Below are 12,250 nucleotides of genomic sequence, written 5' to 3' on the forward strand. Positions count from 1 at the left end.
CCAAGAAAACATGAACTGGTGTACAGAAGAGGAAAGTCTAACATACGTTTGATATGTAAAAGATTAGACTTTCAATTCATGAATTCTATGACACTACTAATGCAGCCGTCGGTCTCCCCCTCATACTTTTCTTCATCTAATAGAAGTAGCAGTGACTAGCTGCCTGTGGTCCCAAGTGACTGCCATGAACCTGACTCGGGCAACTACAATACCCCCCTAAGGAGGGAAGTAGGAGGTTGTACCCCCTTTTCACTGGCGGGTTCAGTACTTACCTCCAGAAGGGGCAGCACTCATGTGGGCTTCATAAGGAAGCACTGGGCTCAAATCAGATCAGATGTCTCCAGCCTACCTTCAAGGCTGGAGGCTTTGCTTGGTCTCCTGTTTGCTCTTTTGTTATTTTGTGGCTCATCACCACAATTCTTAGGATATTTAGTAACAGGATAGACAGCACCATTCCTGCTACTACCTTTTAGCTATTACTATTTCATCTACTCCTATTTAGCAATAGGATAGATGAGAGCAATAGTACTAATCTAGACATTGGTTAGATTGGTCGTACTCTGATGAGAACAATTTAAGGCTCTCATCTAGATACGTACCCTACTCCAATAAGTTTTACGAACAATATGGGTATTGGCTCCGATTATGTGGGGTTGGTGATATACAGTGACAGGATTAGGACCGATTAGGAGATATTGTTCTCTCAAAAGAATTTCTTCTTTTTCTTTCTCTAGACATTGCTCATATTTGCTCTAAAGAATTTGGCTCTAGGAGTGTATTAACAAACTGGACCCTGTCTAGGTTGGGTATCTACCTGCCATCTGATAAGCTTTACACACCAACATCAGACATTGAGGGTGTAGAAAGTTCAGTAAAGGCCCATTAATACTGGACGAGTGTCAGGCAAACGATGCCCAAGATGATATGAAGATCATAGCTCATCGTAATAAACAGCCGCTGTTCAGTAGCGAATGGCTGCTGTGTATCTCAATGGAGAGGGACGGGGAAGTGAGAGGAAGAAATCTCCTGTACTGCCCCGCCCCCCTGCTGGCTGCTCCGTGACCCAGCCGGCTGTGCTAGCTCCCGTGCAGGAGCACCGGGATACAGGGACGATTGTCGGGCATAGTTTGCACGATACTCGTCCAGTGTAAATGGGCCTTAAGGATCCTGAGGAGTCGGTCTTACGATGAAACGTGATGAACCATAGAACCACAGTTTAAATATCCATGAAAAAACAAGATAACTATAACCATCTGATATAAGACATTTTTAGTAGGATCTTTGAGGAGGGCATGATCAACTAGGAGCGCCCACCTCTAGGAAATTCGCCATTGAGTAAAAACTAGGATATACGTCTAAACTAGGTTGTGCCCCAATCAAACCTAACGGGTGACACAAACATACTTTGGGTCATGTGGCAAATTATTCCTGGATTTAAGCATAATCTGGAGTCTGGTGTATATAAACTAGCCCAGATCATTTTTGCTCACATCCCCCCAATAAATTGGTAAGGAGAATAAATAATCCTTTCCTATGAGATTTTAAAAACAGTGCTCTTGCACCACCCATTCTCTTTGAAAAATTAAAGGTGCACATTTTTGTTTGATATCAATCTGGAAATCATTCTGGGTGTCATTAATAGGCACAAGTGACTGCTATTTCACTCTGGGGTAACCTGGACTGAAGGACCCGTGGCTCACATGATATTGTCCTAAAGAGAGTATACGATCTCTAACTAATAAGCAGTCATACTGGGGTTTCTCAGGTAATAGAAGTACAAACAATATTCAGTGGGAACACAAGAAAAATCCCTCCTTTGGGAAGGGTGTTTTTTTACGAAAATTATTTGTTGTCTGTTAGTCTTGAAGCCTTCTATTTGATTAATTTATTTAAAGTTAAGTTTTAAGAAGTCAATCCAGTGAACGCGTTTGAAGGCGTTTGATAAGTAATTTCAATTCATGAATCCTATGACACTACTAATGCAGCAGTCAGTCTCCCCCTCATACTTTTCGCTATCTAATAGAAGAAACAGTGACTTGCTGCTTGTGGTACCAAGTGACTGTCATGAACCTGACCCTGGCAATTACAAGCCAACGGGACATGATGTTGGTGTCGTGGCTTGTCGGTCGCGACAACGTCCTGGTGTGGTGGCCTCAACACGGGCCAAAGAACTGTTGTCTTGTTAAGCAGGTCAAGGGTTAATGCACCATATGCAGAGTTCTGCTGGTGCTGTCTGCCTTTGCTGCATGGTTGCATGCTGGATTAGCCATGCCTGGGAGTAGGGTGGAGGTGTGGTTTCCTATTCACTCTGCCAGTTTTCAGGTGCAGTGTCGCTATTTATTCTCACCCCTTCTGGTGTTCAGCGCTGCTTATTCCGTTTTCTAGAGGAAAGGCTGGTGTCTGGTGTTCCTCTAGCCTGGGTGAATTGCTACATTTTTAGTTAAGGGCTATTTGCTTGCTATCAGTTGTATTTTGATTTCCATTATTATTGTTACTTTGTGGTGTCATATAGGGACTATCAGGGCCCAGAAAGAAGACCGCAGGGCCGCCTTTATCGAGGTGATGATCCTGATTTAGGCAGAGAACCGTCATCTCCCTGCTAGTTTAGGGCCAGGCCTCCTCTCTCCTGGAGTGGTGCTACCGTCCCGCATAGCGTGGTGTGCAGTTATTTTCTACTGTGTGTACATTCCCTGTCGCCGTGCAGAGTGTTATACTCTGGTGTCGCACGGGCCTTACAGCTGGGTGACGTACTTCAGTTGTGGTGCGCACTGTTCTTCAGTGCAATAGTCTTTCAGCTGCTATAGTGGTAATCCTCACCCAGTGTCCGTGCTGAGCGAGGTGTTCATGCACTGCACGGACGTGACAGTTGGCCAGTGCATAGTACCAATTATTCTGATTGCCAAGTGCCAATCATTTTAGGATAACCATGATAGCTAACAATCAGCAATGTTTAGTAACTAGTTCCCTACATACCAGCTGCCCAAATCAGTGGTCCAAACTTGTCTCCTCTTTAGAATATTAATTTAATGCTGATGTGCAACAGAATCTCTCAATAACCCAAAAAATGTTGATGCCAAATACAGCCAAGCAAAAAAATACTTGAGAGCGTAATGTGAATTTACAAACTGAAGTTTAAAAAAAGAAAAAACACACAAAAGAAATGTCATGGCATGCACAGATTACGTGTAACATGGATTTCAATGCTATCCAGATCCCACCGACATCTGCAAGGAAGGAACGCATTAAGGATTTATGTGACATTTCTTGTTATCTCTGTGACTGAGGAAGTGCTGCTGCTGTAATGTTTGCTGTTGACAGACAGGTATTAATGAGAAAATGACTGCTGTCCTTTTCAGATGTGCCCCTTGGTATGTGAGCGGTAATAAAATATCTAAAGCCATCTATCCCAGGCAAGCGCCGTTATATTAATGACTACATAGTAAATACATTATCAGAAAAATGTGATTACTCCTTAGTGAAACAACATAGTCATATTGGATGCGTTATTTATGGCCCGAGTGATGCGGGGACATAGAAAATTAAGAAACACTTATCACAGTATGACTAATCTGCAAAAACCGAAAAGGATATTCATACAATTGGGCATAACTATCAATAATCATGCTTCATTAGCATAATTGGGAGATTTATAAGGGTATCCCCATATCAGATTTTCATATCCAAAATGGGAAGCTGCTGCCATGGCTACTGGCCACAGCCTATGGAGAGAGCTGAACTCTTAGGCTGGGTTCACACAGGGCGGATTTGCCGCGGAAATTCCGTGCGGAATTTCGTCGCGGCAAATCCGCCTTCGGCCGCTAATCTCGAGATTAGCCAGCCACGTGGACGAGATTTCTCAGAAATCTCGTCCACACGGGACGGCCAATCCGCTGCGGTTAATCCGGCAGAAACCGCGGCTGCGGCGCAGCTTTGCCGACTGCAGCATGTCCATTCTTTTTTTCTTTCCGCTGCGGCCGCGCTCCCCTCTATGGGAGCGCAGGCCGCAGCGGAAGAGCGAGCGGCCGGGCCGCTTCAAAGCCACCGCGGGTTTTTCCGCGGCGGTTCTCCCGGCGGAAATCTTGCGGTTTTTCGCTGCGGCCAAACCACGGGATTTGCGTCGGGAATCCGCCCAGTGTGACCCCAGCCTTAGTGCTGCGCACTTTCCATAGCTCTCGTTGAAGTAAATGGGAGCTACAGAAGCAGTGTACTCCAAGCACTGGTGGCTGGCCTCGGCACTCACTGTACTCTGAGCACTGGTGCCAGATAGGGGGAGGATTGAAGAAGTGTCTATTCAAGATAGCATGGAGACTGAAAGAAGACAGCACCCAGTGTGTGTGAATGTGTTCATGCTTTACCCTTACAGCAGGCTGAGTTTCAGGAGTTGGGCCAGGCAGTTCTAAACATGCATGGGGCACCTAGGGGATTCTACTAAGTTTGGCCACAGAGGAACATATTACTACCGTATTTCCCCAAAAATAAGACCAAGTCTTATGTTAATTTTTGTGCCAAAAGAGGCATAGGGTCTTATTTTCGGGGGATGTCTTATACTTACCTACCTAGCAGGCCCCGTTCAGGTCCCTCAGTGTCGCGGTTGAGCCAATCAATGCAGCGCTCGATGAACTAATCACTGCATTGAATGGCTGTGATTGGTTCATCAATCGCTGAATTGATTGGCTCAGCTGCTTGAGAACTAATCAGAGCCATCACTTCCTGAAGACGGGGTTTACGAAGTCTGTTACCAGAAAGCGATGTTCTGTCTGCTGCTGAGGACTGAAGCAGGAGCGCTGGCGCTCCAGAGGCCAGCGGGAGGAACCCGGACGGCGCCTGCTAGATAAGTATTGTCTTTTTCTTTTGTTGTGCAGCTAGGGCTTATTTTCGGGGTAGGACTTATATTTCAAGCTCCCACTCCCCCAATCAGGGTAGGGCTTATTTTCAGGATATGTCCTACTTTTTGGGAAATGCAGTAAGTGGGGCCTCAGAGAGGGGCACTTAATATTTGGGGCCACAAGAGGGTGTTCTATTACCAAGTGGGGTCACATAAGAGCTCTTCTTACAAGGGGGGGGGGAGACACAAGTGCCCCTATTAACCCTTTAGTGAGCAAGCACTGTGAATTTATGGAGCTTTGTCCTGGGCTTTAAATCTACACCATCGTGTATAAATAGAATGCGGGTTTAAAGCTCCTGCAAGGTGATCGTGAAGAGCATTTTAATACATTATATGGTAACTTTATTATTTAGAGGTATACTAGAGCTGAAGTGCTGTATCTAAGCCAGAGCATTATAAAGGTTTTTTTTAGAGAATATTTAATTTTTTCAGGCGTTCTGTACTTATGCACCAAGGTTAGTTCTGGCATTGTATCTATGTACGGAGGTTGGTTCTGGTGCTGTATTTATGTACAGAGCATCATCTGGTACGTCATTTCATAACCTTGGTTCTGGTATTGTATTGATGTTATGAGCTTCTCTCCCTGGTGCTGTATTTCTGTTATTAGCTTGGTTCTGGTGCTGTATTTATATACCAAGGTTAGTTTTGATTCCATATTTATAAATGAAATAAGGGTGGAAGGATATGGCAGACTAGCTACACACAGCAAAACCATGCCCAGCCATGATGGCCAATGGCCGCACAGTTTTGCCAGCTAGTTCTTTGCACATGGTTTGGCTGGGTGCTGTCAGCCATACTATTTCCAAAGTAAGGGTGCATTCACATGTAGTGGGATTTGCTGTGGATGTTTGACAGCAGAATAATTTGCAGATAATCTGCATCAAAATCCACACCAAAATGCATTTCAAATAAAACACACAATGGTCCAGATTTTACTGCACATTTGCTGTAGATTTTTTTTTCCACTGCAGAAAATCTGTAGCAAATGTACCTTGTGTGATTATACCCAAACATTGCCAACTACTCATGGGTACAGTGCTTTGTGCTTGCCCTCTAGGCTAAAATTTGCCAGTCATCATGCTGTGCTCAGTTCATAAGAGCTGCAGCTCACCTCTGTTGCCCGAAGTGATGTCCTAACAAGTTTTACTTAGAGTTTCTTACAGAGATGAAGCAAAAACTAGGAAACTAATATGAATATCAACGGCTCTACACTTTCTAGTCACATAAACGCACTACCTCTGTGTAACGTGTTTTCTCCCTGTCCTTCAAACTGCACATCCAAGCCCTTACAACCTCCTGCCGCCTCAAAATTTAAAAACTTCTCTCAAATGCGCTCGTTCCTCAATTTTAAGTCAACAAAAATACTACTTAATGTCCATATCTCTTACACAGACTACTGCAACATCCTTTTATGTAGCCTCCCATCCAACACACTCTAACCCTCTCCAATCCACTTTCAACTTTGCTGCCTGGCCAATTAGCCTCTCCCCTCATTATCCCTGAAACCAATACCTTCACTGGCTAGCCACTGCCATGCTAATTCAGTTCAAAATATTAAAGGGGGTTGTACAGTTGTAAGTTATTGATGGCCTATCTGGAGGATAGGTCATCAATAGTAGATCGGCGGGCCAAAGAGGGCAGCCAGCTATCAGCTTTTCACCAGAACATTCACTATAATATCAACTTTGCCTGTAATGCCAAGCCAATTCACTGCAGTGGGGACAAAGCAGTTTGCTTCCGCAGAAATCAGCTCACTGCACAAGCACACCAGCTTGGCAAACACTTGGTTAGCAGGGGTCCCGGATAACAAACTCCCGCTGATCTATTATTGATGGCCTATCTTGTAGCTAGGACATTAATAGTTCACAACTGGACATTTAAGAATAGCATGCAAGGCTGTACACAACCCGTGCCCTCCATACATCTCTGACCTAATCTACTAATACCTCACGACAGGTAATCTTTGGTCCTCAGAAGATCTCCTCATTTGCTTTCCTCTTAGCTACTCCTCACAACAGTATCCAAGACTTCTCCCGTGCATCCCCCAAACTCTGAAACTTGCTACCCCAATCTATCAAACTATTCCTCACTCTCAAAACCCTTAAAAGCAACCTGAAAACCCACTTCCATAGAAGCCTACAACCTGCTATATCTCTACTCTACTACTATACAAGCAGCTTCTAGTCTGAACTATTTTCTCCTCCCCTTATAGATTTTTTTTCCTTTATATATTTTAAGTCCTCACAGGCAGGATCTGCTCCTTCTTTGTACCCATCTGTAGTCACTCATTTAGTCTTGTTTATTGTGTGTTTTTTCATATTTAATGAATCGAAACCCTTTTCATATGTACAGTGTGCCGCAATTAATGGCACTTTAAAATTAATTCAGTTCACATTATAGCGGTCTCCACCATGTGTAATAGGTCTACACTAAAGGCCACATGAGAAGAATGTCAAATATGTCATATCACCCGATTTCAGACAGCACAGAAATGTTGCTTTTCCCAACGATATACTTAGAAGTTTACTCAACATGAATTGGGGTTCCCAGAGGGAAGTATGTGACATTTACACCATCTGCTTCATAAGATTTAAAGGGTTATTCCAATCTAAGGTATGCCATCATTTTATGATTGACCAGAGGATAAAAGGATCCCTTTTTTTTAAAGTAAAAAAAAGATTTTTCAGTTTCAGAAATGAACAAGGAAACAAAGAAATCATAGCACTCTACCTTTGGTGCCCCCAGTAAGCATCATTGCAAGAATTGTAAATTCAATGCATTCAGTTTACATATATGTTGCCATACAACACAGCATCTTATGATCATTGCATTGCATAGGGTTGGTCATATACGTTACGCACACAGAATGGACCACTTATAGGTTTTCCCTGCACAGTGGTGCTGCCACCCATCCAGGTGTGCAGGGGACTACGAATGTACCCAATCACTTAGAAAACAATGAAGGGGATGCAGTGGTAAATCAACACCAGAACACCTTCATTTTTACAACCAGTGAGGGACATCGAGGTCAGACGCCCACCAATCATAAAATGATAACATATTCTACTAATATCCTATCACTTTTTAAGCTGGGAATAACTTTTTAACCTGTCTTATATGATCCAGTGCTTCTAAAACAGAGTTGGACTAATCCCAAACTCCAAGGAGGCAATGAACCAAAGTTTTTTTTACCGGGGACAATTGTTCTCAGTTGCTTGTGTGCAAAGTTTCTACTGTGGCTACTAAAATATTGAAGGTGACACTCAGAATAGACTGATTCCTAAAGTCTACTTGCCCTAAGACTCAGAAATAGTATCAACTTTCTCGTTTGTTGTAACAGTTTTTGACAGTCAGTGAAATAAAGTAGCATTCTCTAACCCTGTACTGTTTGTCTTTTGTTAAACATTCACTCAAGCATGCTTCGCTGCTCCAGAGCTAAAGCTGTCATGAAAGAAGACTTATGAAACATTACCTCAAGATGTGCATTTTTTTCGAACAGGTTCTGCATGTAGCTCAATATAAATCCATTGTGTTTCATGCGTAAAAATATTAGTTCAGAAACTGGAGCAGTTGTCCATAATAACCAATCAGATTAGTAAGAGAATTAAGGAAGTCATCCAACTGGTTAATCCACTTTTTTTCTAGTGTGAGTGGGTGGTAAGTTTCCATGAAAAGAGTGGGAAATATTGATAAAAAGACAAACATCTTGTTATGGGCAAAGGGGCCTCCCATTCATAATAGTCAAAGTGGAATGTAGAAAGAGGAGAGTCGCTAATGAAGTGTTACCCTCCAGGCATGTTCACACATAGTAGATATGCAGTAGAGTTTCCATCTTGATTTATGGACAGTAAACCTGATGGGTAATAAAGTAGCAGCTAAGTGGATGAGATGTTAAAATCTCATCCAGGTTGGTGGGGGGAGCGCTATCATTATTTTTATTGTGTTCGCCATTGAAATGATTTCACTTTGATTTTTAATTACAGTATGTAACCTCCCCGAATTAGGAGAATAAGCTCACCTATACTACTGTGCTGTGTGAGCCTATCTTCCACATCTCCCCTCAGGTGGTTGGGTCCTGAGAAGTGACAGCCACTGCACTGCTGGAGGGCAGTAACCATGACAAGGTGGACATGGCGCCAGGGGCTGAGGAGGGTGAGACCAGCTGTGTGACAGGAAGGACGACAGGTGGCAGAGGTAAGAGATGTGCGGTGGCTGTCAGGGCTGTTGTATCCTAGTATTTTCATTATGACTCATCAACTACTACCCTGTGCCTTGGTTTGTTCTTGTTGGCTTGGGGAATCTATATGACCTGGCTTATCTCTAAAGGGAACGCTTCATATTCTTAATGCTCCTTGGCATCTTGCCAAATCTGGACGTGATGCATGGTGGGAGTACAAGAAACGCCATATTGCCGAAGCTTACTTTTTTTACATTGATGCTTGTAGAGATCGTACCCCTTCTTATGGCCATATGCTACCCACTGCAGACCAGTTTGTTTAATACACAGGACGGCTTGGGGTATCCAACAGTCATTTTATTGTATATGATGCAAGTGATTTTGGCTCTTTCAGTGCTCCTCGGCTATGGCAGATGTTTAGAATATTTGGACATCCCTAAGTCTCTGTGTTGGATGGTGGACCTAAAGCTTGGCTTAGAGAAGGACATCCCATGAACTCTGCGAAGGAGTCCCGTCCACAACCAACTGAGTTCCAAGCAAAGCTGGACATATCCCAAGTTGTGGGATATGAGGAAATGGTAGAAAATGTGGAAAAGAAGAAATTTTAAGTGGTAGATGCCAGAGTAGACATTCAGAGGACTTGAAACTGAACCCAGAGAAGGAATTGAACTTGGACATATCTCTGGATCTATTAGTCTCCCTTTCCCAAGCTTCCTCACACAAGAGGACACTGAGAAATCTCCTCAAGAGCTCGGAAGTGTGTTCCAAGAAAGGGGCATTGATCTCCCTGGTCCTCTAGTAGTCTCATGTGGCTCTGGCGTCACAGCCTGCCACATTGATCTGTCTGTGTTTCTCTGCGGTAAAGAAGATACTGTCATATATGATGGATCTTGAGTTGAGCGGTACATGAGGGCAAATCCTAAAGATGGGGTTTCAGAGGGCAGAGGAATGAATCAATAAGTAACTATCACCTCTTTCTGTTTGATGACTTGTGATTTAGTTTAAAAAACAAAAATCAGCTTGCTCACACTTGGGTCTTCCCAAGTCTTCTATTTGCTACCATGTCAGTGCCTTAATTCTCTTAAGGCCCATTTACACGGCCGGATGATCGCTCAAAGGACAGTTTGAGTGACAGCTTTGAGCGATCATTTTGCATAAACTATTAAGTAGCTACTTAAGAGCAATTTAGTGTGCAAATGAAGCCTTCACTGAATGCAGTTAATAGCCTGAGGGCTCTTATCTGCATTCAGGTCCTTTGTTCTCCAGCTTGAAACAATGCTATCAGCACTTCCCGTGAAGAACTGCTGATAAGGCTGAACAACGAATTTTAGGTTAGACTAAATTTAACGATCAACTAGCAGTGCACAAAAAGTGCATGATGGGCTCGCGTTTAGACGCAGCGATTATCGCTAAAACGATCGCTTTGTAGCAATTTTTTTTAAGCAATCATCGCTCCGTGTAAATGGGCCTTTGCTTACTAGAGGACTATATCTCTGTTTGTTGTTGGCATCTGCAACAATCGCCTAAAGATCAGATTATAGGGACCATGGGCGCAAGTGAAAACCTCTGTACAATTACAGTCTGAAAACAGCAAAATGTCTTCTGATAAATCTGAACTGTGCATGACTGTATCGTCTGATAAGTTATCTGCCTAAATCTCATTCCCGTTTGGATGGCAGTAGAATACGATGATTATAAATGGAGTATTGCACACAGCAGGTGATGGATGATTAGTTTTGATGGCACAATCAACATTTTGTATTAGTTACTGCAACTTTTTGTAGTTTGCAGCAATTATTGTCAGTGTATTTAGAAAGTGTTTTATTAAGAGATGAATCAAGTATATTGGTATGTCACATATATGTATTAAATCTACCAATGCAGAGAAAAAAAAAAAACTCATCCAAGTTCTGCGGAAAAAATCTACAGCATGTAGAGATGCGCGAACTTACTCGGTAAGGGCGATTTCGCAATCGAGCACCGCGATTTTCGAGTACTTCACTACTCGGGTGAAAAGTACTACGGGGCGCTGTGGGGTGGGGGGTTGCAGAGGGGAGTGGGGGGAAGCAGCGGGGAACAGGGGGGAGCCCTCTCTCTCTCTCTCCCCCCCACTCCCCGCTGCAACCCCCCGCTCACCCACAGCGCACCCGAGTACTTTTCACCCGAGTAGTGAAGTACTCGAAAATCGCGGTGCTCGATTGCGAAATCGCCCTTACCGAGTACGTTCGCTCATCTCTAACAGCATGTCAATTTCTGCAATAGATTTTCAATGCAAATTTCTCTCTTTATTAACTTTACATGCAGATTTTGCTATGAAAAATGCACAGTGAAAAATCTGTGCATGTGAACACAGACGGATGCAACAGTCCATCTGTTACATGGACAGCAATTTATTTAAGTGGTGTCATTGAATATAACATTCCCCTGCAGCGCCACTCAAGTGAAAAGTATGGCCGACTGCAGCTTTTCCAAGGTTAACAGTTGGTTACTGGATGTTTCTGAAGTCAGACCCATGAGTCAGCTAATCCCCAGGCCAGCTTCAGTCTAAAGAGAGGATGTCCATCTTCACAAGACAACCAATTAAAATTTTTAAGTTTTACATTTCAATATTTTTGCATGTAGTGTTAATCAAAGCTTCCTTATGGCTTAGTTGCAAACGTGTATTTTTCAGATTCCTAGTTTATTTGACAGAACTTGCCCAGTTTTCCTTTATTCCGTCTTGAAGATGCTATCCTTTAGAACTGTCCTTATCGATTAAGCACTGATTGCATAGGACTACTACATATGTCCTCCGGGTAAAAGGGTATTCACTATTATTAATTAAAGGGGTTTTCTGATATATTTTCAAGTAGTGTGGGGTATGAGATACGTGTTTTTACAAAGGAAAAAAAATACAAAAATAAACCACAAACACTCATGTGTGCTGCATCCCCACCGCTGCTGGCCACCGCTCTAGTCCCATTTACATTAGCGACAGTGGTAATAAGGGTTGTTTAACCACGTGACTACTGCAGCCAATGGGAGGCTGGTAGAGATGTCATCAGTTCAATTCCATAAACCTGCCTCAGGGCTTCTACATTGATCCAGGGCTACTTCTGGATCAACACTCGGCAGGGGTGGTGGTGGTGGTGGGGGGTAATAGGCTGAACTGGATGGACGTGTCTTTTTTTGGCCAAACACACTACGTT

The 12,250-nt window shown here is 43.3% G+C and overlaps 1 protein-coding gene and 1 pseudogene across 3 annotated transcripts in view; one reads left to right on the forward strand and one right to left on the reverse strand.

The window, feature by feature from the left end:
• The window catches only part of EPB41L4A (erythrocyte membrane protein band 4.1 like 4A), a 262,636-nt gene that overhangs the window by 198,567 nt on the left and 51,819 nt on the right, over positions 1-12,250 (reverse strand). The gene's annotated exons all lie outside the window — the stretch shown is intronic.
• LOC136627191 (3-mercaptopyruvate sulfurtransferase pseudogene) lies at positions 1,413-9,962 on the forward strand (annotated as a pseudogene).

Source organism: Eleutherodactylus coqui, chromosome 5 (genome assembly GCF_035609145.1).
Source record: "Eleutherodactylus coqui strain aEleCoq1 chromosome 5, aEleCoq1.hap1, whole genome shotgun sequence".
In the NCBI taxonomy this organism is placed as follows: domain Eukaryota; kingdom Metazoa; phylum Chordata; class Amphibia; order Anura; family Eleutherodactylidae; genus Eleutherodactylus; species Eleutherodactylus coqui.